The sequence below is a fragment of the Rhinatrema bivittatum genome, chromosome 1, assembly GCF_901001135.1.
Source record: "Rhinatrema bivittatum chromosome 1, aRhiBiv1.1, whole genome shotgun sequence".
In the NCBI taxonomy this organism is placed as follows: Eukaryota; Metazoa; Chordata; class Amphibia; order Gymnophiona; family Rhinatrematidae; genus Rhinatrema; species Rhinatrema bivittatum.
The window spans coordinates 723,606,961-723,632,979 of NC_042615.1; the positions used below are offsets into that span (position 1 = coordinate 723,606,961).

General features: G+C 43.6%; 1 protein-coding gene, 1 long non-coding RNA gene and 1 other non-coding gene across 13 annotated transcripts in view; 2 read left to right on the forward strand and 1 right to left on the reverse strand.

The window, feature by feature from the left end:
* Positions 1–26,019, forward strand: part of SLC38A9 (solute carrier family 38 member 9) — a 218,863-nt gene that overhangs the window by 46,422 nt on the left and 146,422 nt on the right. The window lies entirely within an intron of this gene.
* Positions 1,774–5,416, reverse strand: LOC115076076. Its single transcript, XR_003852684.1, has 2 exons — positions 5,272–5,416; positions 1,774–2,915 (listed from the first exon to the last, which is right to left on the reverse strand). It is a non-coding gene; the product is annotated as an uncharacterized LOC115076076 (long non-coding RNA).
* On the forward strand, positions 5,264–5,427 carry LOC115082741. The gene has a single exon (XR_003854246.1). It is a non-coding gene; the product is annotated as a U1 spliceosomal RNA (small nuclear RNA).

Below are 26,019 nucleotides of genomic sequence, written 5' to 3' on the forward strand. Positions count from 1 at the left end.
GACAGTGCTTCTTGTAGAATGGAAATCCTTATTTTATTTATTTGATTTATATTCCACCTTTCAGATACTTCAAAGCTGATTACAGGTGGGTATTTCCCTAGCCCCAAAAGGCTCACAATTTGTTTGAACCGGAGGCAGTGGAGAGTGAAATGGTTTGCCTGAGGTCACAAGGACTGGCAGCAAGATTTTGAACCCTGGCTTTCCTGGTTTTCAGCCTGCTACTCTAACAACTAGGTTACCCCCTCCACTCCTATTTACTCCCCTGAAGGCAGCAGCCACAAGGGTTTCAAAGCTTTGAACAAGGTGTATCTTCTGCCATCAGATTTCACTTAACATCTTTTTCAGATGCTGTGGGTGGATGCCCTGGTTTTGGTGGTCACCCACAAAACTACTGTTCCAGTGAAAGGAGGCTTTGCCCTCCGATATCCTCAGGATAGAAAAATTGAGGTTCTCTTAAAACATTCTTTTTCTTTCATGGCTTTGGTGGCCCAGATTGCCAAGTGTGGTGGATACATGCCTTGGGCGCTTCTACTCAGGGTGCAATGACTGTGTGAAGGACAGGGGCAGCCCGCCTAGAGTCAAGGGCTTGCTTTGCTGTTGGGACACCCTGTATAATCTTAAGTTTTTCTCTAAGTATATAGCCTCGACTATAGCAGCTCTGAGATTTTTGTGATTGGGGCACTGGGTAGCAGATGCGTTTGTAAAGCCTGGTTTAATAAATTTCCCTTCAAAAGGAAATTATTTGGTGATGAATTAGACAAGTTTGTAAAGAATCTTGTGGAAACCAAGCCTCAAAGACTCCCAGAAGATAGTTTGTTCTTATTTCCAACCCAACAGATGCTAGGAGTTATAGACCAAGAAAGCAACTGCCCTCCCAAATCTGTCAAGTTCAGAGAATGAAATTAATCCTTTTCAGGGTACCAGAAAACTAAGGAATGACTCTGCTGATTCCTCACGGATCAGCTGGCTCATCAATGAAGGCTGGCAGGTTATCTTCGTAGTACTGGTGAGCAGTTACCCCCAGCAGTATTAAGTGTGGACCCGTATAACTTCGGACCAGTGGTTCTTGGATGTGATTCAGAATGACTGTACTCTAGAATTCATATCTCTGGAGTCTGATGCCTTTATGGTATCGCTGTGCGTATTGCCTACCGAGAGTGGCAAAAGACTTCAGTGTTTGCAAACAGTGGTATAGATACCTCCTGAGGCTCATGGTCATAGTATATCATTTACTTTGTGGTTCTGAAGGACAGTTTTTATAGGCCTAGTCTCAATCTAAAAGGGGTAAACAAAAGCCTTTGTGTTTTTTTCATTTACACATGGAAACCTTCCAGTCTGTAATCATGGCCATTCAGCCATGCAGATTTCTCTAGATCTCGTGGAGGCTTACTTTCATATTCCTAGCAGGCAAGATCCTCAGAGATTTCTCTGTTTTTTGCATCTTAGGGAAACATTTTCAATTCAGAGTGCTTCCTTTTGGTTTCATCACAGCACCATGGACTTTCACCATGGTAATGGTGGTGGCTTCCTTAAAGAAGGAAGGTCTGTCCATACCTGAACAGTTGGCTAATTGGAATCAGGTCCCATTGGGAAAGTCAGCCGGTGTCCAACAGAGTATTACAGTTTTTTTAGATGCTTGGACTTGATAGTGAATGTCACTAGGAGTAATCTCATTCTTCACCAGTCTCTGAAATGCATATGAGCTCTCTTAGTTAACAAGGCTGGCCAAGTTTCTATGGCACAGGAAAGAGTAGCCAAAATAGCAAAGCAGAATATTTATTATTTATTTATTTAACATTTTTATATTCTGATAGCCGTATGCACATCGTACCGGTTTACAAGGAACAGGCAGAAGGCCAGGAACAAGGCACAACCGTTACATGGAATGCATAAGAGTAATATTTGAACGCTTTTGACTGAACGTAGGAGATATATTTGACAGCAAAGGAGCAGAACATTAAAATAACATAAGAATGTATTAAACTTGACATTGTATTAATACGGTAAAGGGGATAAGTATTCAATTATTAGAGGGAAGATTCTGTAATATAACATTCTCATGATAGGAAGAGGAAAGCGATTTAAGGAGGGTATTAAGAGGAGTACGGGGAAAGGGGGGGAACAGGAAATTTGGTTTAAGTGCAAGCTGGGGTGGGCTGCTAAGGCTGGTTCAGGCTTAGGGAGGTTTGAGGGGGAGTTCCAGGGCGGGGTTGGATGCAAAGTTTTATCGCTCAAGGAGCCTCCAGACCTTGGGATTAGCTTAAACTCCTCAGTATGATGGTCATCTTGATTCTAGTTCTGAGGGCTAGAGCCCTTATGCACAGGTCTCCCAGTCCCAGGATTACGAAGTTTGCATCCCTCTCTGGATTCATTGAGATGCAGCCTGTTCTGGTGGATGGCTCCCTGAACCTGTCAAAGGGAATGTAAGCCTGGTGGGCTGGGGAGCCCCCTTTTTAGATCAGGTCACTCAAGGTCTTTGGTCAACGGAAGAGGCCTCATGGTCTATCAACAGATTGGAAACTAGGGCATCAGGTTGGCTTTGCTGCATATCCTGCCCCTAGTAAAGAGGAGGCCAGTGCAGGTGCTGTCAGACAGTGCGACAGCAGTAGCTTATATGAACAGACAAGGGGGCACCCGGAGTGTTTTGGTGACTCTGAAGACTCATCTGCTGTTTTAGTGGGTAGAACAGAGTCTTCTCATAAACAATGTCCATATTGATATTCTCAACAGGAACATGCTGGATCCCTGGGAGTGGAAGTTCAGCTCTAAAGCCGTTCAGAAGATAGTGGTGGGACTTCCTTCAATGGATCTAATGGTAACTCCAGGAATACTAAGGCTCTCCAGTTCTTCAGCCGTAAAGTGAAGGGCACTTAAACACGCCTTTAGTTGCCAGTAGACTTCCAATATAGACCCTCCTGAGGACAGAACAATCCTGAAGCATTAGTAGCAGTTAAGGAACAAAACACTAGTGGCATAGGGAACAGAGTTTGGTGCACAGCCACACATTCATCTGTAGGCTTAATGGATTTGTCATCCCCTAAAAATAAGAACCATCCTTTCTGGTGGTCAAATCTTAACCTAAATGGGTATGTTTTTTCCTTTACCAATAGAGATATCTTGCAACTGCTGCTTAATCTTTTATGTTAATTCTGTATGTAAATATTTTGTATAATCTACCAGCAGGTATGCAATAAACCTTTTTTTTAATTTCAATGTTAATGATTACTATTGTAAAATTTGTTTTTCAGTACAGTTTAGCTGATTAACAAGATGTCTTGTTTAACTACTTCAGAGAAAATGTATATGGCTGGATTTTTTATAGGTGGGATGAAGGTACTCTTAAATTTCATTCACCCTCTGCTGGTATATGACATTGGGTATTAAGCATTTCGGTAATAGCTGGTGACAATTGGGGATTGTGCCTTTTAAGTTTTGGTGATGTCGGAGGAGGCCTGTGGAGGTATAAAAGGTAAGACTTGCAGTAGTGGGAGGAGCCTCTCTGTTTCTAGGTTGGTGTTTTGTGGGGGTGGGTTGGTTGTTTGTTTATTTATTTTGCTGTTGTGTGAGCTCCCTGGGGCAGAAACCAGTGAAGATATATGTATATATATTTTTTTTGGGTATGGAGAAAGTAAACCTAAAACTCTACTCCTAGGCTTAAAGCTAAGACTTCTTTTGGGAGGAGCCCCTAGGAGAAATCATGGTGATACCACCAAAGAGAACCTCTTGGTTTGAAAGTCTCATCTTTTATTCTAACTTCTGAGCAGAATAAGTAACTCTTTTTGCATTGATGAGCTCTGCTGGATTTGTGCCAGAAATGAATTAGTTGTGCTGAGGAGGTATGAGGGGCTGCTAAGGGTACTTCTGGTGCTTTGCTACTGTCTAACTGCTTTACAGAGGAATCCTGTGGAAGTGGAACTTATTTCGCAATATTGGAATCACCAACACTTGTGGACTGAACTCCTCCTCTCAGGGTTTGGGTTCAACAGAGGTGGAAGTGATGGTGAACTGTAGCGTGTCCAAAGAAGTCCAGTGTTGTAAGGGGATGTCTCTTCATCCACAGAGCCTGGTCCATTACACCATGTGCTCAACAACTGTTTTATTTTTAAAACCCTCTCTCCCGGTACACAGGATCCCAATCCTATGGCACCTTGGGGGGAGGGTCTATGCCCCAGCTTGGACTTACAGGTAGGTATAGGCTACTTCACAGACATTCAGCTATTTGTAGAAAGTGTTTTTTTTTAATTTGTTTTTATTTTGGCCACACAATTTCCTCTCTTCTCCTTTTATGGATTTCCAGCTCAATCAGACCTTCTTCTCTTGGGCTATGTTCCCAAAAAATTCTCATTTGTAACCACTCAAGGTTTTCTCCCTATTATTTTAATATCCCTTCACATCTTCCTTAGCCCAGCCATTGCAGCAATGGTCGTTGGCCAGGGATGGCAAACCGCAGCTCCCCCTGGAGCATATTATACTGGACCCTGAGTCTGGTCTTTAGGTGTTGGCTAGGATTCCCCCGCTCCCTAGAGCTGTGAACAGCATCCCCAGCCCTGGCTGACTCACGGAATGGAAGAGCTGAGCTGAGCCTGGAATTGAACCCAGATCCTCTGCATGACAGTACTGGTGTTTTGGAGAAGTCAGAACCAGGGAGGGGCTGTTATCTTAACTTCATCCTCCCCTTCCTTTGTTTCTCTCCCTCTAGCTAGCAGTTGCACGGAGCAATACTAATTCCATTAAAGGGTGTAAAGGAATAGACTATGGGGCTGAACTCCAGTATCTTTTTGAGAGCAGAAAGTCCCTTTGTTCTTGCTGCCCCCTGCGCATTCCCATCTATTGTAAAAGGGACACTCTCTCCTGCACCCTTCCCTTCAGAATATTCTGCATGGCATCAGCCAGCAAGGACTAGCAGAAATGTATAAAGTGCTTGGTTTTGCCCTAAAGAAGAAGAATGAAAGACAGAAAGCTACCAGCGGCTTAACATACAAAGAGCTAGTGGTGCCTGTCATTTTTCAGGCACTCAGAACGTCACCATATGCAAATATTCAGACTGCACAGAACTCTGGGAAATGACATATAGTGTTTGATGTACAATTGCATTCTTTTTAGAGGTTCTTTAAATGAAAACAACTATCTTTTACATTATGGACACAACTCTGAATGTTTTTCTTCTTTTAATTAATTGATTTTTAGCTTACAGTAAAAGTACCTCCCCTGTGTGTACAGGGCTGGCTGAAAGGGGACATGGCAGACTTTTCTAAAGCAACTCATACTTACCTGGCAGGGGAGATACCATGATCAGGAAGGTGGTTCTCCCAGGGCGAGGCTCATCCATTGCACTTCGGATGTGCTGACCCCTGCGATTTCCCCAAATGCGGGAAAGTCGACTGCATAATTTCTGGTAGTGGGGGACTGCGTTCGCGCTTTCCCCTGAAACTTTGGTATAAAGATAGATGATTTTATGTGTGCTGTTGCTTAAGCTGCAGTTAAAAGTGGAATGGTTTACTTCTAACTGCAGTGTTTTCATGAAAGTACATTTTTCCCAAAAAAAGCCCAAAACACACGAGATTGAAACATTTTATTTTTTTATAGCAATTAATGCCCTCACATACTCATTCATACCCTTCTCCCCACCCCCCTACAAGCAAATCTCTGGCCCCCACACTCTCATTCCCCCCTTCCTAACCCCTCCGAGCACATCCATGGCCCCCCACACACTGATTCCCCCTCCCTAACCCCTCCTAGCACATCTCTGGCCCCCACATACTCATTCCTCTCTCCCCAGCCCCCTCCAAGCAAATCTCTGGCCCCCACACTCATTCCACCCTCCCTAACCCCTCCCAGTACATCTCTGGCCCCCCACCCACACTGATTCCCCCTCCCAGCACATCTCTGGCCCCCCACACACTCATTCCCCCCCTCCAAGTACATCTCTGGCCCCCCACATACTCATTCCCCAGCCCCCTCCAAGCACATCTCTGGCCCCCACATTCTCATTCCCCCTCCCAACATACTAATTCCTCTCCTCCTGATACCTGGCTGTAGCTGCACACTCTGGATTCCTTTGCTGTTGTGCTCCAATGCCGTTCTGCTGGTCTTCCCGTTCTGCCCATGTGCGATGCTGTGCAGTGCTGGCTAGGTCTGCCCACAAAATGTGCTCCTGACGTGTGCATCAACAAGGCTTGCAGCTCCTGCTCTGATTGGCTTACTGCTGCAATATAGGGATAGGGTGCGCCTGCTATGGACAGGCTTCATCGCAGCAGCAGCAGCCAATCACTGTAACATGATTCAGAGCACAAGTCCCGCCCAACAAGCCCAAAAAAATGCGACTGGCAGAAAAAATAGCCCAATTAAAAGCAACCCGCAAATCGGAAAAAAAACCCGCGAATGACTACAAAAAGAAGCCCAATCTCGCGGTAAATAAGCGAGGTTGGCAACACTGTCTAGCTGTCACCTAATACTCAGATTCTTTTCACGCTTATAGATGCTGTTAGTAGAATAGGGCAGCACGTACGGTAAGCCTGATTTAAATGACAGAGGCTCATGATGCCATATACTACTCCTGGAGGAATTCTGTGCAAAAAAAAAAAAAAAATTAATGCGACAAAAAATTGAAAATTCTGCGCGCACATTTCCTAACTTCTGCACATTTATTTTTCAAAATAACACAATATTTTTTGCAAATTATTCTGCATTTCAGTGCAATGAGTATCCCTGCCAGTTTGGCTGCTGGCAGGGACTGCTGCAATTGTTGCTAACCTCTCCACCTGAGTATCCATGCTCACTGTCTCTCTTACATGATATCTGACATGCCATCTGTCACACACATGTTCTGTCTAACCACATACAACTCTCTCTCTCACACACACACACACACACACACACACACACACTGGCTCACAATAAACACAAGGAAACAGGGCCAGGGCCTCTTCTTTAGCCCCTCTCTTTCCCCCTCCCCCCTTCTTTCTCTTTCCCCCTTCTTTCTCTGCCCCCCTTCCCGTTCCCCTCCCTTCTCGCCGGTGCCGTGCTGTGATGCGATGCCCCCACTCTCCGTGTGCCAGACTGGCCGCTGTCCATGCGCAGCATGCTTCCGGGTTTTTTTTAATCCTTTTCCGGCACGGGAGGAAATCTGCGGGAGATGCAACGAGGGAAGAAATCTGCGCGAAGGAGGAATTCTGTGCAAATTCTGCATTCCGCAGTAGCGCAGAATTCCCCCAGGAGTAATATCCTGGCCCTGACTGAGCTGGAAGTATAAAGGAGGAGGAGGAAGTTTGAAGCCTGCACATATGTGGTAGGAAGAGGAGACAAATTCGGGAACAGGAAGTGGAACACTTTAGGAGCCCCTCAACCCTGCCCTGTCACCCCCCCATGGTGCTTGCTGGCTCCCTTCCGTATTGCTGCTCCTGTGCTTGTGGTGGTTGCGTTGTTTCAGCTCCCCAGTTATTGTGGGAGAGAGAGCAAGATTGGAAGGATAGAGTGGTGAGAGGGAGCTGAAAGGTGGATAGGGAGAACAAGAATAGGGAAGATGGGGTAATTCAGAGTCAGGCCATGTTGGGCTAGGAAATGGGGGGGGGGGGGGTTAGAATGCTGGTGTGTGTGTTGGAAGGGTTGATGGGAACTACAGGAATGGGAGAGTTAGTTGGGACAGGGGAGGGAGCTGGAGAGCAAGCAGAGAATTAGGAGCTTAAGAAAAAAGACAAAGGGTGAGAGAGAAAAGGGAAAGAATTAAAGTGTTGATAATGAGAGACAAAAACTGGAGAAGAAAGATTAAGGAAATGAGATTAAAGAAAGATATTTGAGATGGGTGAAAGAGAGGTGGATGAAGAGAATAGACAAACAGAGAAGTAAAGAGAAAATGAAAAGGAGAACCAGGAAACAAAGAAGACAGACAAGATAAAAACAGGGAAGAGACTGATGCAAAAAAAAAAAAACAAAAAACCAAGGTAGTGAAAAAGCTAATTTAATATCCAGTTTGAGTATTGGACATTAAATAATGTTTTATGTGGGATTTCTTTGTAGTTTTTAAATTATGAAGACAATTTTCAAAACTGCAGATCAGTGGAAAAGGTTTGTAGATATTTTTACCCACATATTTTGCCCCAGTTTTCAGAGAAAAGATTCCCTTTGGAATTTGTCCAAGGAAAAAGTTTTTCTGCAGATACTTTTTACAACTAAAGCAATACACATGGTTTTGAAAAATTCAAAACGATTCCCATTTTCTGTGCTGAGAGTGCTTCAGTGCAGGTAAAAGTATGCATATTGTGGCAAAACCTGCATACAGGGCTAGCAGTTTTCAGAAAACCTTTGGTACCTGGGAAAATTGTCATCCCTGTGTTTTAAGTATTGACAAATTGCACTGCTGTACTCTCTCATTAGATTTCTTTTCTTTTTTTTTTTTTCCCCTGTTTAATTTTTATTGAAATTTAAATCATTGCATCAAAATGAAATAAATCGAGAAATCATGAAACGTGCAAAAATACCAATTACATATATGCAATAAAAGGAAAATGCATTATCATACAATAGTCCCTGTTACACAATGCAGGGTGTGGGGGGGAGAAAATACATCAGCAGAAAAAAATAAAGCATTTTGCAAGGAAATTTCCCAAACTTCAAATATCTTCTAATAGCTTATCCAACCATATCTACTGTCACAGGATCAAAGCATTGCTTCCCTTCCATTTTATCCGTCAGGAATGTTTCTAGATGAAGTGAGTCTAAAAAAGCATACTTATTTCTCTGATACGTAACCAAGCATTTTCAAAGAAATTTAAGAAAGTAAACCGCTTCTAAATCAATACTTTCTGATGCAGCAGGAGGAACTGCGTCGCACAGGAAATGTCAGGAAAGACCTGTACTTTTTGCCTGCAAAGGAAGAACATCTTTACTTCTAAAGTACTTTTTAAATACTAAATGTTTGTCTTGTTCCGCACATAAAGACGCCAATAGTGTGGCCCCTAGCAGTATATTATCTACTGAGGTGTCTAAAAAAAAAAAAAAAGCAGAAATGTCAGGAATATCCAGCAAAAGAGTATCCATTCCACCTTTTTTTAACCTCAGAGGAGATTTTTTTGAACTTAAGAAGATGATAAATCTTTGACAAGGCAGGTAATCTATCCTTCAGAATACTCGGGACTTCTCTCTTAGGTATTTTATAAACATTTTAAATGGTGATAGAAGCCTTGTCTGAGGAAAATTAAAAAAAAAAAGTGAATGTTTTACTCTAAGAATTTTCCATGAAATGCAATTGGTTATACAAAATTAAATTTTCTTTAATCAGAGCCACATTAGCAGCTTGCAAGGAAGCTACCAGGGGCCTCTTCCTGATATAAAGTTCTGCAATTCAGACAGCCTTGACTCATGTTCAAGTTTAGTTTTGGTAACACCAAGGAACAAAGTTACAAAATAGAATGGGATTGAGATTTTTCAATCCTTCTAGCTGCATTCCATACAACAGTGAAAAAGATGTTCCCAGGGGCTTCACTAGGAAGAGGAGTAACAGGTGGTAGAGCAGCTGGTTCCAAATGGGAGGTCGAAGCTCGGGCATAGGAGATGAATGGCCTTTATGGTTAACCACTTGAGTATATCCACAGTTTCACTGAATTTTCAAGAAGGCTCCTCACCCAGTATAAATATTGCTAGCAGTAATTTTCTATGAGTTTAGCAGTTGCTTGGTTTTGTTTGTAAATATTGCTACCCTTATCACAAGGCTTGAAGATAACTGCACAGATCGGCAGTTACTACCCTTAAGAGAAACATGGGAGTAACCTGAGTGCTGTGGCAGATACTACCATAAGAAGCTTGCTCTGCAGACTGGATGGACCATTTGGTCTTCTGCCAACATTACTATGTTACTATATTACTAGCTGTTTTACCTCCCAGCAAGACCCTCAGCTCCTGCTGCAGCCTCTAACCCATTCCTTGGAGCTAAACTGGAAGGAGAAGCAACACAACTGTAGCAGCTGCTACAGTTGTGTTGATTGGCAGCTACTGTAATTAAAGGATTTCCCAACTGAGATTGAGCCACAGGCTGAGGTGGTGGACGGTTTTTGCCTGGACTTAAGAAGGTTCCAGAATTGGATGAGACCTCCAAATTCAAGTCATTAGGGGTCTGTTCTAAAATCTGTAGGACATGCAAATCAATAGGGCCTCACAAAGGTAAACAAGGAGAGGAGATGGGAGACTTACCCTTTCCTTTCTTCCCTATCAAACAGAGAAAAAGATGCTTCATCTCCTTCAGATGTGCGCCCTTTTGAAATGCATTTTTGGCAGTGCGCCGGTTGCTGCACGCCACAGGCCTTAGATAAAATAGGCCTCTCTGATTCCTCCCAGATTGTCAATATCAGATACCCCATGGGTGGGTGGGGGTTAGAAGAGTAAAAACAGCTGAGGATACAAGGTATCTGGATAGCAGCCCATTTGAGAGTAAGAACATAAGACTTGCCATATTGGGTCACACCAAAAGACCATCAAGCCCAGGATCCTGTTTCCAACAGTGGCCAAGCCAGGTCACAAGTACCTGGCAGGATCCCAAGGGGTAGATAGATTCCAAGCTGCTTATCCCAGAGATAAGCAGTGGATTTCTGCAACCCAATCTTAATAATGCTTTCTGGACTTTTCCTCCAGGAACTTGTCCAAACCTTTTTTAAATGTAGCTAAACTAATAGCTTTCACCACATCCTCTGGCAACAAATTCCAGAGCTTAATTGTGCATTGAGTAAAAAAATATTTTCTCTTATTAATTTTAAATGCATCACTTAGGAACTTCATTGTGTGGCCCCCATTGTAAACAACTGAATCATGTTTACTTGTTCCACTCCACTCATTATTTTATAGACCTCTATCATATCTCCCCTCCGCTCTCTTCTCCAAACTGAAGAGTCCATCCCCTTTAAAATTTTGGTTGCCCTTCTCTGTACCTTTTCTAATTCTGCTATATCTATTTTGAGATGTGGTGCCCCGAACTGCACACAGTATTCAAGATAAGATCACACCATGGAGCGAAACACAGGCATTATGATATTCTCTGTTTTATTCTCCATTCTTTTCCTAACAATTCCTAGCATTCCATTTGCTTTTTTGGTTGCTGCTGCTGCTGAACGTTGACCAGAATATTTCAACATATTATCAACCATGACACACAGATGCTTTTCCTGAATGGTGACTCCTAATGTGGAACCTTGTATTGTGTAGCCATAATTAGGGTTACTCTTCCTTAAGTGCATCACTTTGCACTTGTCCACATTAATTTAATTTTCTATTTGCATGTTCAGTATCCCATTTTGCAAGGTCTCTTGCAATTTCTCACAGTCCTCTTGTGATTTAACAACTTTGAATAATTTGGTGTCATCAGCAAATTCGATCACCTCAATTGCTGTTCCCATTTATTTATTTATTTATTTATTTATTTATTTAATGAGTTTTATATACCGTCATTTGGTAAAGCCATCACAACGGTTTACAAAAGCTCAAAATGCAGGATTTTTAACAATTGAGCAAAAAGGGATAACAGGAAGTATATTAAATAAGTCATTTATAAATATATTAAAAAGCAGTGGTCCAAGAACAGATCCCTGGGATGCTCCATTATTCACCTTTCTCCATTTGGAAAATTTGCCATTTAGCCCTACTCTCTGTTTTCTTTTTACCAGTTCGCAATCCACTATAGGACACTGCCCCATATCCCATGACTTTTTAATTTCTTAAGACGTCTTTCATTACGGACTTTGTCAAATGCTTTCTGGAAATCCAGATACACCAGATCACTGGCTTACCTTTATCCACATATTTATTTACACCCTCAAAAAAATGTAGCAGATTGGTGAGGCAAGACTTCCCTTGGATAAATCCATGTTGGTTTTGTCCCATTAAACTATGCTTATCTTATATGTTCAGCAATTTTGTTCTTTATGATAGTTTCTACCATTTTGCCTGGCACAGATGTCTGACTCACTGATCTGTAGTTTCCTGTATCACCCCTTGAGCCCTTTTTAAAAATTGATTTTACATTGGTAACCTTCCAGTCTTCAGGTACCAGTGATGATTTTAATGATAGTTGGCAAATTACAGTTAGCAGGTTCACAATTTCATTTCTCAGTTCTTTCAGCGCTCTGGGATGTATACCATCTGGACTAGATGATCTGTTACTTTTTAGTTTGTCAATTTGCCTTAATACATCTTCCAGGTTCACTGAGATTTGTTTCAGTTGTGCAATACCATCACCTTTGAATTTAATTTCTGGCATTGGTATTTCTCTTACATCTTCCTCAGTGAAGATCAGAGTAAAGAAGTCGTTTAGTCTCTTTGCTATGGCTTTGTCATCCATAAGTGCCCCTTTTACCCCTTGATCGTCTAATGGTCCAACTGACTCTCTCACAGGCTTTTTACTTCGAATGTACCTGAAAACGTTTTTTTCTTATGAGTTTTTACTTCCATGGCAAGCCTTTTTTCAAATTCTCTCTTTGCCTTCTTAATCAATGCTTTGCATCTAACTTGCTAATGTTTATGCTGTTTCCTATTTTCTTCATTCAGATCCCTTTTCCATTTCTTAAAAGATATTCTTTTAGCTATTATAGCCTTTCTCATTTCACGTTTTAACTATGCTGGTAGTTGTTTAGCTTTCCTTCCACATTTTCTAATGCATGGAATACATCTGATCTGGGATTCCAAGATGTTATTTTTAAAACAATGTTCATGCCTGATAGAAACTCTTAACTTTTGTAGCTGCCCTTTTCAGTTTTTTCCTAGCTATTTTCCTCATTTTATCTGTCGCTTTTTTGAAAGTTAAATGCTGTAGCAGTAGATGTGGATAAGTGCAAGGTGATGCATATAGGGAAAAATAACCCATGCTATAATTACACAATGTTGGGTTCCATATTAGGTGCTACAACCCAAGAAAGAGATCTAGGCGTCATAGTGGATAACCTATTGAAATCGTCAGTTCAGTGTACTGCGGCAGTCAAAAAAGCAAACAGAATGTTGGGAATTATTAGAAAGGGAATGGTGAATAAAACGGAAAATGTCATAATGCCTCTGTATCGCTCCATGGTGAAGACCGCACCTTGAATACTGTGTACAATTCTGGTCGCCGCATCTCAAAAAAGATATAATTGCGATGGAGAAGGTACAGAGAAGGGTTACCAAAATGATAAGGGGAATGGAACAGCTCCCCTATAAGGAAAGACTAAAGAGGTTAGGACTTTTCAGCTTGGAGAAGAGACGGCTGAGGGGGGATATGATAGAGATGTTTAAAATTATGAGAGGTCTAGAACGGGTAGATGTGAATCGGATATTTACTCTTTCAGATAATAGAAAGACTAGGGGGCACTCCATGAAGTTAGCATGGGGCACATTTAAAACTAATCTGAGAAAGTTCTTTTTCACTCAACGCACAATTAAACTCTGGAATTTGTTGCCAGAGGATGTGGTTAGTGCAGTTAGTATAGCTGTGTTTAAAAAAGGATTGGATAAGTTCTTGGAGGAGAAGTCCATTACCTGCTATTAGGTTCACTTAGAGCAGTGGTTCTTAACCCTGTCCTGGGGACCCCCCAGCCAGTCGGGTTTTCAGGATATCCACAATGAATATGCATGAGAGAGAATTTGCATACACTGCCTCTCTATCATGCCAGTTTCAAAGCACTGAATATTCAGAGGTAGTTGTGACATAACCAGACATATACTTCCTGTAAACAATTTGATAAAGAGGTAACAGCTATGGTAACATCCTGAACAATGGGACAGATAATCTGAATATCAACTGCATAGCTCATATATTGCATTCCCCAATTCATAACAGAACATAAAAGCTGTAAGTAAATATTAAAAAGAATAGAGGAGATGACCAAACCCTGAAGGACCCCATCAGAAATTGGGAACCATGGTGATGAACCATTCCCCAGTAACTGTTGTTCATCGAAAAGAGAGAAAATCATGGAACCATTGTAAAACCCACCCACCAATACTTAGCAAAGAAAGTCTGTCCAATAATAGTGCATGATTAATATTATCAAATGCTGCAGAAAAGTCTAGACAAACAATAATATGCAGGGATGTCTCTTGTCCAGATGAGACGAGCAAGTCTTGGAGAAAGACCAGCAGTGTTTAAGCGCTGTTATACATTTTTAAAAAACTCACCTAATACAAATGCAATGTTGTTTTCCTCAAGAAACTCTGTAAGTTGTTAGCACTGTCTTACCTCTAAAACACCCCTTTTATGTGTGTTTTTTTCCTTATGGGCCCTAGTATTAGGAAGTTTTTCTTCTCCATCTTATCTCCCTAGATAGGTTTTTCAGACTTTTATATGTTTTCCTTATTTTTATGCAGCCATATCTGTATCGAGACATCAGTTGGGCCATTTTTATGTTTTAAAAATCAAGTTGTGTGATTTCACATTTCTATTTTTCATCTGATGTCCACTAAACTGAAGAAGTCCAGCAACTTCTTCAAATGCCCCAAGTGCAGCCACATCATATCAGTCACAGACCAGCAAGGCAGATGTGTGCTGTGTCTTGTGTGCAACCAATAGCATCTTGGAATTCTCCAGATACGAAGGATGAATCCTGGAGACAATCGATCCTGATTAGAGCTCATGGTGAAGCTCTTGGAGTTCAGTAAATCCAAGTCAGCTGCACTGAATGCTGGTGGTGCATCAGTGTCAAGGAGCATTAGTCCTAAAAATCATTGAGCACAGATAGAGGCTGAAGGGAGAGTATTCTCTGGTTCCTCCCACCTGATGAAAATGAATGGTTCCATTTAATCTGTATCAGATTCAAGGGACGCTTGTGTGGTGCATCGTGTGATAGCAAAGTATCAACATCGGTCCCAGCTGATGCAAGTTGACAAGATATTGGCAGTGGACACATGTCCTCTCAAACATTCCCACAGAGCAGACCAGTCACTTTCGAGAGAGTCTGGAAGAATATGACAGCCTCTGATACATCTCAGGTGACCCATGTGATTTCTTTTTCTGCCATCCACCCTGTGTTAGCATTGGCATTTTTCGAAGAGGAGCTGAACAAGAAGATCCAGGAAGTGTTGTATTCTCAATTTGCCCGATTCCCTGCACCAGAATCAACAGCATTGACATGTACAGACATCCAGCCTATCCTAGAAGGTCTCAGTGCATTGGTGATAATGACATTGATACCAACTACCAGAGGGACATTAGACTACAATGCAGATACCATTGTTACTATCTCCTTTGTATCCTGGTCCATGGGTCCTGTCACAGATGTTGACAAAGAGACAGGTGCACACTTAAGCCACTTCACCAATCCAGCCATCGATTCAGAGTCTGAGCATTCATGGGAGTATGTTTATGGATCTGAGGATTTTTCTGACCAAGGAGAGTCCACCGATATCTCTTCTGATCTCTCTCTCTTCTCCAGGAAAGCAAACTGTCTCCATCCTGAGAACCTTCCCTTCTCAGATTTTGTAATGGAAATTTCTTAGGACGTTCCCCTTACATTTCATTTGAAGAAGGAAGCAGATCACAGGGCTCAAATGTTGGATATTCTCCAATTTCTGATTCCCCCTAAAGGGAATCATGTCATTCTCTCTTAAACAGATCCCAATGTTCAGGCACTTGCTTGGCCTACCCTGTCCCCAAGCATGACTCTCAGAAACTGCGAGAGGTCATGACTTCTGTAGCTGGAAGCTGGTTTCCTCTCCTGTGCCAGAGGAAGCTGCCCGTCTTTGGAGGGTTCAAGCTGTCCCAGAGTCTCTCCTCTGTTACTGCTGAGGACAGTGGTGACGACAAGGCCAACAGGCTAAAATGGGCAGCGCATCCCCAACAGAAGTCTGAAATGAAAGCGGAGGATAGGAGGGGGTTTGAGCTTGTTGGAAGAAAAGTTGAGCCTAGGGAATTGGGGGAGAGAGGCCTGGAAAGAAAGAGGGAATGGGAGAGGGTCAGAGAGAGCTGGAGGGTGTTGAACATAGAGTGGGGGAGAGAGAGAGCAGAGCCTGATATGGGGGAAAGGAAAAGAAAAGAGCGTTGGGGAAGTGATAATTGAGCCTGGGGTGGGGAGAGGTAGAGGAGAAAAGTGCTGGGAGGTGGGCACTGATCCTAGGATGGGGGAAGGAGGAAGAGCAAGCTGGTGAGTTTTGAATGTGGACTGAGTGAGAGCTGGAGGTTTAGCCTGATATGTAGGAGAGAGGTCTGGTTTTGGGGGAAAGAGTTGGAGAAGTAGGAGATTGAGCACATGAGAGAGAGGGACGTGGAGGAGAACTGGGGAGATTGAAGCCTGCGGAGGAGGGACTAGATTTTATAATGTATTTTTACCGTATTCCAGGGGAAAATCTACATTAAAAAAAATTAAATTCTGCATCTTTTTGGGTAGTAATTTTTCTTATTACATTTTACATTTATTTAGACACTACACTAATTATATTGTTATTTTGACAAATAGTGCATGCAGAATTTGCCAGAATTTGCAATTGTTATGTATAGAAATCTTTCATTTATTTTGTTCATTAATTCCCCCAAGGAATAAGTACAGAAGTGCAGATAATGTAGTTAACAGACATACCCAATAGATGGCAATGTTGAATCTAAAAAAAATTCCTTGTCATTGCAAGTTCAAGTATGCTTGATTTTTCCCATCAATAGCAGGCTGAATTAGCCATGGTGTCTGGGAGCGTCACGACCGGGTCAATAGGCGGAGTTTTCTCAGGTAATATGGCTGTGCGGTGAGGTTCCTATGCGATTGCCGTTTTACCTCAGTCTCTTTTTGTTTTTCCGCGAGCAGGACTGCACGCAGGGTTTTTTTCTCTCACCTCATCTCTGAAGAAAGTTTTTCTCTCTCTTAAAATGTTTCCCTTTTTTCCTGGCAGTGATGGCTCCTAAGCCATCCGGTTTTAAATACTGCCAGTGTGGGAAAATTATGTCCACTCATTCTTCGCCAGGACCGGCAGAGACCAAAGAAAAAACCAGCTAAGCGGTGTGCGTCACTGGAAGGTGCTGTGGCCAGGTCGGTACTGCCACCAGGGCCTCTGAAGGATGTCGAGGCTTCGACTCTCCTCAGACAGAAGTCCCCTCATGCGCCATTCAGGTCACATTGCTCTGTACCCGCTCCTTGATGCCACAGCACTTGGAGCATTGAAAGTTGAAAAGGTCGAGGCATTCGATGCATCAGCGCACGGCGCATTAGAGCAGGGCGCAAGACATGGCACATCAAAGCACGTGCGCACGGCGTATTGGGACACTGCGCACAGTGCAACAGACGGCGCATCAGGGCAGGCGTATCACCATCTGGAGCATCACAGCATGACGCACCAAAAATGAGTCATCAAAACGTCACAGGTCCAAACATAGTGACGCAAAATGTGCGAGACACTCTACTCAACCTAAAACTCCAACACCTGCCTCGCCACAGTCTTCAATACAGAATCAAAATCATGCTAAGAAGACGCAAAAAAACAAAACATCTCCAGCCGTCTACATCTCCAAGGTCAGATTCTGAAATAGAGGGAGTCCTCGATTCAGACCACAACTCTTCAAGTGCAAAAGGTTCTCATTCTGATTGTTCTTCTCTTCGTCGACCTCATTCTTTCCATCTCCCAGAACCGCGCTGGCCTTCTCCAGACTTGCCTCTAGGAGTACTGCCTCCATCTTCAACCCCACTTACAGCACCTTCACAGCATCGCCTCGCATCTAAAGCGATGTCGCAAATTACATTGGCGTTAAATACCGTTTTCCAGGATCTGGAGGCTGCACATCCTCAGCTTCCAATTCCACCTTCTCCACCTCTACCACCGGTGATACCAAGTCTTCTACTTCCACCTCAGCTGGTGGAACTGTCTCCAATTCCAGATTGACCTGATTCTCCACATTCACATTGGTCAACATCGTCGCAATCTTCATCTACTGGATTCCCATCAGATCCTCCTGAGGGTCTCACAGAACCTTATTCCCCTTCCGAAGACTTATCCTATGCAAAGTTCATTGAAAAAGTAGGATCTCTATTAAATATTGAAACGGGAAAGGTGCCCGCCCCTCACTCAGAGGTTCTTTGAATTCTCAAAATATTTGAAATGCCACCAGAGCCCACAGCTCTGCCACCTCATGCTGTTCTAGATGCAGTTCTGCATAAAATGTGGGAGAAACCTTTTGCCACCACAGCTGCATCTAGGAAAACAGACTTAAAATACCAGATGCGAAACTCCATGATCTATGAATCCACACAATTATCCTACAACTCCATCGTAGTGGAATCTGCATTACTACGAGCCAAAAGACCAAAACTTCATGCAAATTCACCACCGGGAAAAGACCACAAATCAATGGATGACTTCGGCCGAAAGGTGTACCACTCCTCGATGCTAGCCACAAAAATCCAACACCATCAATTTTATATCATTCAATATTTATTTGAATGTCTCCAGAGGTTACGTCCCATATGTCTAGCTTTGGATAACTTACCACAGCCGTTTACACATATGGAGGAAGGTCTTAGACATTTACTTAGTTCAATTTACGAATCATTTGAATCTTCTGCTAGATCCTCAGCTACGGCAATAGCAACATGGCTTATGGCATGGTTGAGAGCGAGCGCCATATGTGATGATGTCCATGACAAGTTGGTGGATATATCTTGTCTCTGAGACAATCTTTTTGGACATACGTTTGGGGAAACTGTTACCCTTTTAAAGGAACAGAATACTACTGTACAGTCTTTGTACACCAGCAGACCCCCCTGCCTCCTCTAGGAGATTCTACTCTTACTCCAGAAGATGACCTTATGCAAGAGCTCCTTTCAAGCCATACCACACCTATCGGGCGCAGTATTATCCCCACCAGAGTTATCAACCGCAATCTCATCCCTCCCGTGGACGACCTCGCCAACCATGTGCTCAAAAGCAGACTCCAACAGCTCCTCCAAAGCAGACTCCATCTTTTTGAGCTACCCCGAGCCACCTTGGGGTAGCTGGAGGCAACCCCTAGGGGGTTGAATCCACATTTTTATACCAGTTGGGAGGCGATTACTTCAGATCGCTGGGTACTGAACATCGCACACTCCTGGGTACTGAACACCCTTCCCTCCTGGACAGTAGCCCTGGGGACAAGTCTCCCAGTGCTACTGTCCAGGAGAGACGGGTTAGGCAATCATAGTTGGTGATTCAATTATTAGAAATGTAGGTAGCAGGGTGGCTGGTGGACGTGAGGACCGCCTGGTAACTTTCCTGCCTGGTGCAAAGGTGGCAGACCTCGCACGTCACCTAGATAGGATTATAGACAGTGCTGGGGAGGAGCCGGCTGTCATGGTACATGTGGGCACCAACGACATAGGAAAATGTGGGAGAGAGGTTCTGGAAGCCAAATTTAGGATTTTAGGTAGGAAGCTGAAATCCAGAACCTCCAGGGTGGCATTCTCTGAAATGCTTCCTGTTTCACGTGCAGGTCCCCAGAGGCAGGCAGAGCTCCAGAGTTTCAATGCGTGGGTTGCAGGGCATTGCGTGCAGGGAAGAGGGATTCAGCTTTGTAAGGAACTGGGGAAACGTTTGGGGAAAGGGGATACTTTTCCGAAAGGATGGGCTCCACCTTAACCAGAGTGGAACCAAGCTGCTGGCACTAACTTTCAAAAAGGAGAGCAGCTTTTAAACTAGAACAAGGGGGAAAGCCGACAGTCACTCAGCAGTGCATGGTTCGGAGAAATGTATCCTTGAAGGATATTAATGAAACAGGAGAGTTAGGGCATCCCAACAGAGAGGTTCCATTAAAAGCAAACATAGTCCATATGCCTATATGTAAAAAATCACCAAAGCTAATGATTTCCAAATTATCCGAAACAACTGAAAAGCAGGTTGTTAATACAAACAAAAAACACACTTTGAAATGTCTGTATGCCAATGCCAGAAGTCTAAGAAGTAAGATGGGAGAGTTAGAGTGTATAGCAGCAAATGATAAGATTGACATAATTGGCATCACAGAGACTTGGTGGACGGAGGATAACCAATTGGACAGTGCTATATCAGGGTACAAATTATATCGCAATGATAGGGAGGATCAACTTGGTGGGGGTGTGGCACTTTATGTCCGGGAGGGTATAGAGTCCAAAAAGATAAAGATCGTACAAGAGACTAAATGTTCAGTAGAATCTATATGGGTAGAAATCCCATGTGTGTTGGGTAAGAGTATAGTGATAGGAGTATACTACCATCCACCTGGACAAAATGGTCAGACAGATGATGAAATGCTAAGAGAAATCAGGGAAGCTAACCAATTTGGCAGTGCAATAATAATGGGAGATTTCAATTACCCCAATATTGACTGGGTAAATGTAACATCAGGATTTGCTAGAGACATAAAGTTCCTGGATGTAATAAATAATTGCTTCATGGACCAATTGTTTCAGGAACCAACAAGAGAGGGAGCTATTTTAGATTTAATTCTTAGTGGAACGCAGGATTTGGTGAGAGAGGTAACTGCGGTGGGGCCACTTGGCAACAGTGATCATAACATGATCAAATTTAAACTAATAACTGGAAGGGGGACAATAAGTAAATCTGCAGCTCTAACACTAAACTTTCAAAAGGTGTCATGATCCGCTATGCTGGTGGGAGGAACAATCAGGTAGGGGTGTCAATCTGATGTATTCCGTAGGCGGACTTAGCAATCTGTTATAGACTGCCGGCGATAGTAGTAAGTGGATCCTTGGGCCGGTGGCAGATGACCACGCCCCGGGGGAAGATCCTGAGAGGGACCACCAGCTAGGCTTAGAGTATGGAGACAGACACACACTAGTTATTTTATTAAACAGGTCTTGAAACCACCAGAGCTGGCAGTAGTGAGCTGAAGTGCCCGGTAGGGCTGTAGTCCCTCAGATACGGTAACAGCGATCTCTGGATGGTTGAGCTGTTGAGAAACTGTAGACAGTGAGTAGACAGAGTATGCAGAGTTCATGAACAGCACTAGATGACAAAAATCATAAATTGGTCTCAGGGAGCTCAGGAGCTGGAGGAGCGAGTACCTGGTTCCAGGGAAAGCTCTGAGAGAGCAATGGTAACTCACAATGATGTAGATAATGATGACTTCCAGGCAGAAGAGAATCAGCAGATAGTCAGGAATGAGGGCCCTCGAGGAGCGAGTACAGTTTCCTGTCTGTAACCTGAAAGGCAAAGAGAGAGAGTGAGGCTCCCGAGGAGCGGGTTCCTCTGGTAAGTCTGAGGAGGCAGAGTAGCTTAGGCAGGGAACCCAATCTGAACCTTAGCCCATTCTAACTCAACTAGTAGCGATATCAGAGACCTTTAAATATGGGAAGCAGATGATGTCATCTCAGGGGGACACCCCTGTGGTTCGTGCCTTTGCTGGTACTTCGCTCAGAGCACGCACGCCCTAGGCTTAAGGCAACATGGCGGATCTGCAGCGTCGAGCTGGCCAGGTGACGCCGGAGAGAGATGGCAGGGAGATGCCGTGGCAGCCAGCCATCCTTCAGACCTGGAGGGAGTCGCCACAGAGGTAAAGAGGGCGGAGTGAAGACGTCGGGCAGCGACGGTCACAACAAAAGGGACACTTTGATAAAATGAGGAAAATAGAAAAAAACTGAAAGGTGCAGCTGCAAAGGTTAAAAGTGTTCAACAGGCTTGGACATTGTTTAAAAATACAATCCTAGAGGCGCAGTCCATATGTATTCCACGCATTAAGAAAGGTGGAAGGAAGGCAAAACTATTACCGTCATGGTTCAAAGGTGAGGTGAGAGAGGCTATTTTAGCCAAAAAAACATCCTTCAAAAATTGGAAGAAGGATTCATCTGAAGAAAATAAGATAAAACATAAGCATTGTCAAGTTAAGTGTAAAACATTGATAAGACAGGCGAAGAGAGAATTTGAAATGAAGTTGGCCATAGAGGCAAAAACTCATAATAAAAACTTTTTAAAATATATCTGAAGCAAGAAACCTGTGAGGGAGTCGGTTGGACCATTAGATGACCGAGGGGTTAAAGGGGCTCTTAGGGAAGATAAGGCCATTGCAGAAAGACTAAATGAATTCTTTGCTTCCGTGTTTACTAATGAGGATGATGGAGATACCAGTTCTGGGGATGGTTTTCAACGGTGATGAGTCAGATGAACTGAACGAAATCACTGTGAACATGGAAGATGTAGTAGGCCAGATTGACAAACTAAAGAATAGCAAATCACGTCGACTGGATGGTATGCATCCTAGGGTACTGAAGGAACTAAAAAATGAAATTTCTGATCTATTAGTTAAAATTTGTAACCTATCATTAAAATCATCCATTGTACCTGAAGACTGGAGGGTGGCCAATGTAACCCCAATATTTAAAAAAGGCTCCAGGGGCGATCCGGGTAACTTATAGACCAGTGAGCCTGACTTCAGTGCTGGGAAAAATAGTGGAAACTATTCTCAAGATCAAAATTGTAGAGCATATAGAAAGACATGGTTTAATGGAACTCAGTCAACATGGATTTACCCAAGGGAAATCTTGCCTAACAAATCTGCTTCATTTTTTTGAAGGGGTTAACAAACATGTGGATAAAGGTGAACCGGTAGATGTAGTGTATTTGGATTTTCAGAAGGCATTTGACAAAGTACCTCACCCCGCTCTGCCAGCTCCTATCCAATCTCAAACTTAAATTCTATCTCTACGCTGACGATTTTCAGATCATTATTCCCATCCACAACTATCTCCGATGCCCTAGAGCACTGGGAAAAACTACCTTGCAGCCATCAACTCCCTGCTCACTAACCTCCACCTTGCCCTAAACACCAATAAAACCGAACTACTTATCTCCTCTCATTCCTCCCCCTCCCCCCCACTGTCTAATGGCCCCAAGCTTAACCTCCTCACTACACAGCCATTCGTCAAGGACCTCTGAGTCCTCCTTGATCCCCAACTAAGCATGAAATCCTACGTCCATTCCATCCTCAAAGCAGGATTTTACAAACTTAACGTACTTAAAAAACTCAGACCCCTACTTTACACCCAGGATCTCCGCACAGTGATCCAAGCCACCATATCCTCCAAATTAGAATACTGCAACGCACTCCTCCTAGGGCTCCCCCTCTCTACGATAAAACCTCTACAAATGTTACAAAATGCTACAGCAAGACTCATCACAAACACACGTAAACACGATCATATTACTCCCATCCTCTGAGATTTACATTGGTTCCCCATTCTCTCCCACATTCTTTACAAAACCCTGACCATAGTACACAAATCCATTCACGCCCATAACTCCGATTGGCTTGACCTTCCCTTCAATGCCCCTCAGTCCACTCGTCCTACCAGATCCGCTAACAAAGGCACCCTATTCGTACCCTCACTGAAAATAGCCCACCTCTCCTCCACACGTGACCATGCCCTCTCTATTGCTGGCCCCACTCTCTGGAACTCCCTGCCCGCTTCCATGCGCCTTGAACCATGTATGATCAAATTCAAAAAGAAACTTAAAACACTACTGTTCAAACAAGCTTATCCAGAATAGATCATACTCTGTCGTATCTTCCATACACCACCTCATGTTTACCACACTTTCCTTATATTAAGGAACTAACTAATTACGTTGGATAATTATACTAGTTTTGTTTAATCTACTTGTTAACCTATGCTTGTTCCGTTGCAATCTTATTTTCCATGCGACCCTTGGTTAACCCCCTCCTAGTTCAATTTCCCTGTTGACATGTACTTTCCAGCCTTTTGTTCGAAAGTAAACCGGTATGATGTCCCCACTAATTACCAGTATATAAAAAGTTTCTAAATAAATAAATGAGGCTTCCACGAAAACTGAAAAGTCATGGTATAGGAGGCGATGTCCTTTCATGGATTACAAACTGGTTAAAAGACAGGAAACGGAGAGTAGGATTAAATGGTCAATTTTCTCAGTGGAAAAGGGTAAACAGTGGAGTGCCTCAGGGATCTGTACTTGGACCGGTGATTTTCAATATATATATAAATGTTCTGGAAAGGAATACGACGAGTGAGGTTATCAAATTTGCGAATGATACAAAAATATTCAGAGTAGTTGAATCACAAGCGGACTGTGATAAATTATAGGAGGACCTTGCAAGACTGGAAGATTGGGCATCCAAATGGCAGATGAAATTTAATGTGGACAAGTGCAAGGTGTTGCATATAGGGAAAAATAACCCTTGCTGTAGTTACACGATATTAGGTTCCATATTAGGAGCTACCACCCAGGAAAAGGATCTAGGCATCATAGTGGATAATACTTTAAAATCGTCGGCTCAATGTGCTGCATCAGTCAAAAAAGCAAACAATGTTAGGAATTATTAGGAAGGGAATGGTTAATAGAACAGAAAATGTCATAATGCCTCTATAACGCTCCATGGTGAGACCGCATCTTGAATACTGTGTCACCGCATCTCAAAAAAGATATAGTTGCGATGGAGAAGGTACAGAGAAGTGCAACCAAAATGATAAAGGGGATGGAACAGCTTCCCTATTAGGAATGGCTGAAGAGGTTAGGGCTGTTCAGCTTGGAGAAGAGACAGCTGAGGGGGGATATGATAGAGGTCTTTAAGATCATGAGAGGTCTTGAACGAGTAGATGTGACTCGGTTATTTACATTTTCGAATAATAGAAGGACTAGGGGGCATTCCATGAAGTTAGCAAGTAGCACATTTAAGATTAATCAGAGAAAATTCTTTTTCACTCAACGCACAATAAAGCTCTGGAATTTGTTGCCAGAGGATGTGGTTAGTTCAGTTAGTGTAGCTGGGTTCAAAAAAGGTTTGGATAAGTTTTTGGAGGAGAAGTCCATTAACGGCTATTAATCAAGTTTACTTCCAGGCCTATACAGTAAAGCACGGCCGCAGTTACCCTGCTTCTAACCTGCTTTCTACTCGCAATTTGGCCGCGTTAGTCCAACCCGTGATTCACTATCCCTTTTAACCCATCCTTACTGCTTCTTTAAATCAACGGGTAACCCTTTCCGCCCACGGCATGTATATGGTATGTAAACAATCGGATTAGCTATTCCCTCCCATACAGTAACGTGCGCCCCGATTATCGCCTTTTTAACCTGCAGTTTTGCCGCGTGTTTAACCTGCTAATTTATCGCCTACCCTTACCCCTGCGTTAGTGTGGAGCGTCAGGTCAGAGAGACGAAATTTCACAGGCAAACGACCCCTCACCCCCCAGTACAAGACCTTTAGAGGAGCCAGGATCGGGCAAACTTTCCCCCAACTCCCGCTCACCTGCCCTGGTCGCGTCCATGGGTGCCGATCTCCCGTGCGGGCGCGCTGACAACTCCGGAGCAGGAAGGAAGGACTGTTGTTTCCAAGCATAACCTCTAAACCTCCATAACTAAACTGCTGCCTGCCCAACCTAAAATCCAATGCACCAGGAAAGCCATGCTTCAGGGTCGGGCAAACTTTCCTCCAACCCCAGCTCACCTGCCCTAGCCGCGTCCATGGGTGCCGGTCTCCAGAGCAGCCCCAGTCCTCTCTCCCCTCCTCCCGGGGGCAGCCGGCGGCGAGAGCGATAGTGGCTTCAGCAGCCCGGGGCGGATCGGACGCTCCCCATGCGAGGCGCGGCTTCCAGCAGCCCTCGCCGGCGATGGTGAATGAGCACACGCCGTGACCTGAGCGCCCGGCTGGACGTCCGAGGTCACGGCGTGTGCTCTCGCCGGCTGCCCCTGGGAGGAGGGGAGAGAGCACTGGGGCTGCTCCGGAGACCGGCAAGTGAGCGGGGGCTGGGGGAAAGTTTGCCCGATCCTGAAGCGTGGCTTTCCCGGTGCGTTGGATTTTAGGTTGGGCAGCAAGAGTTTAGGCCGGCTGATACTTCTCTGATCCTTTTCTTTTGTTTTAAGTTGGGATCCAAGTCCTGGTACCTGTCATTTCAAATGTCATTTGAAATGACAGGTACCAGCACACCCAGGATACTGTATAGGCGCTGTATAGACCTCTATACAGTAAAATGGATTGCGCTTCATGGACGATTCTTGGTCTCAGCTTGCATTTGCATGCTATTTAAATACTGTATCGAGCGGTATGTAAGACTGAGGTAAAACGGCAATCGCGATGCACCCAGACAGCATGGC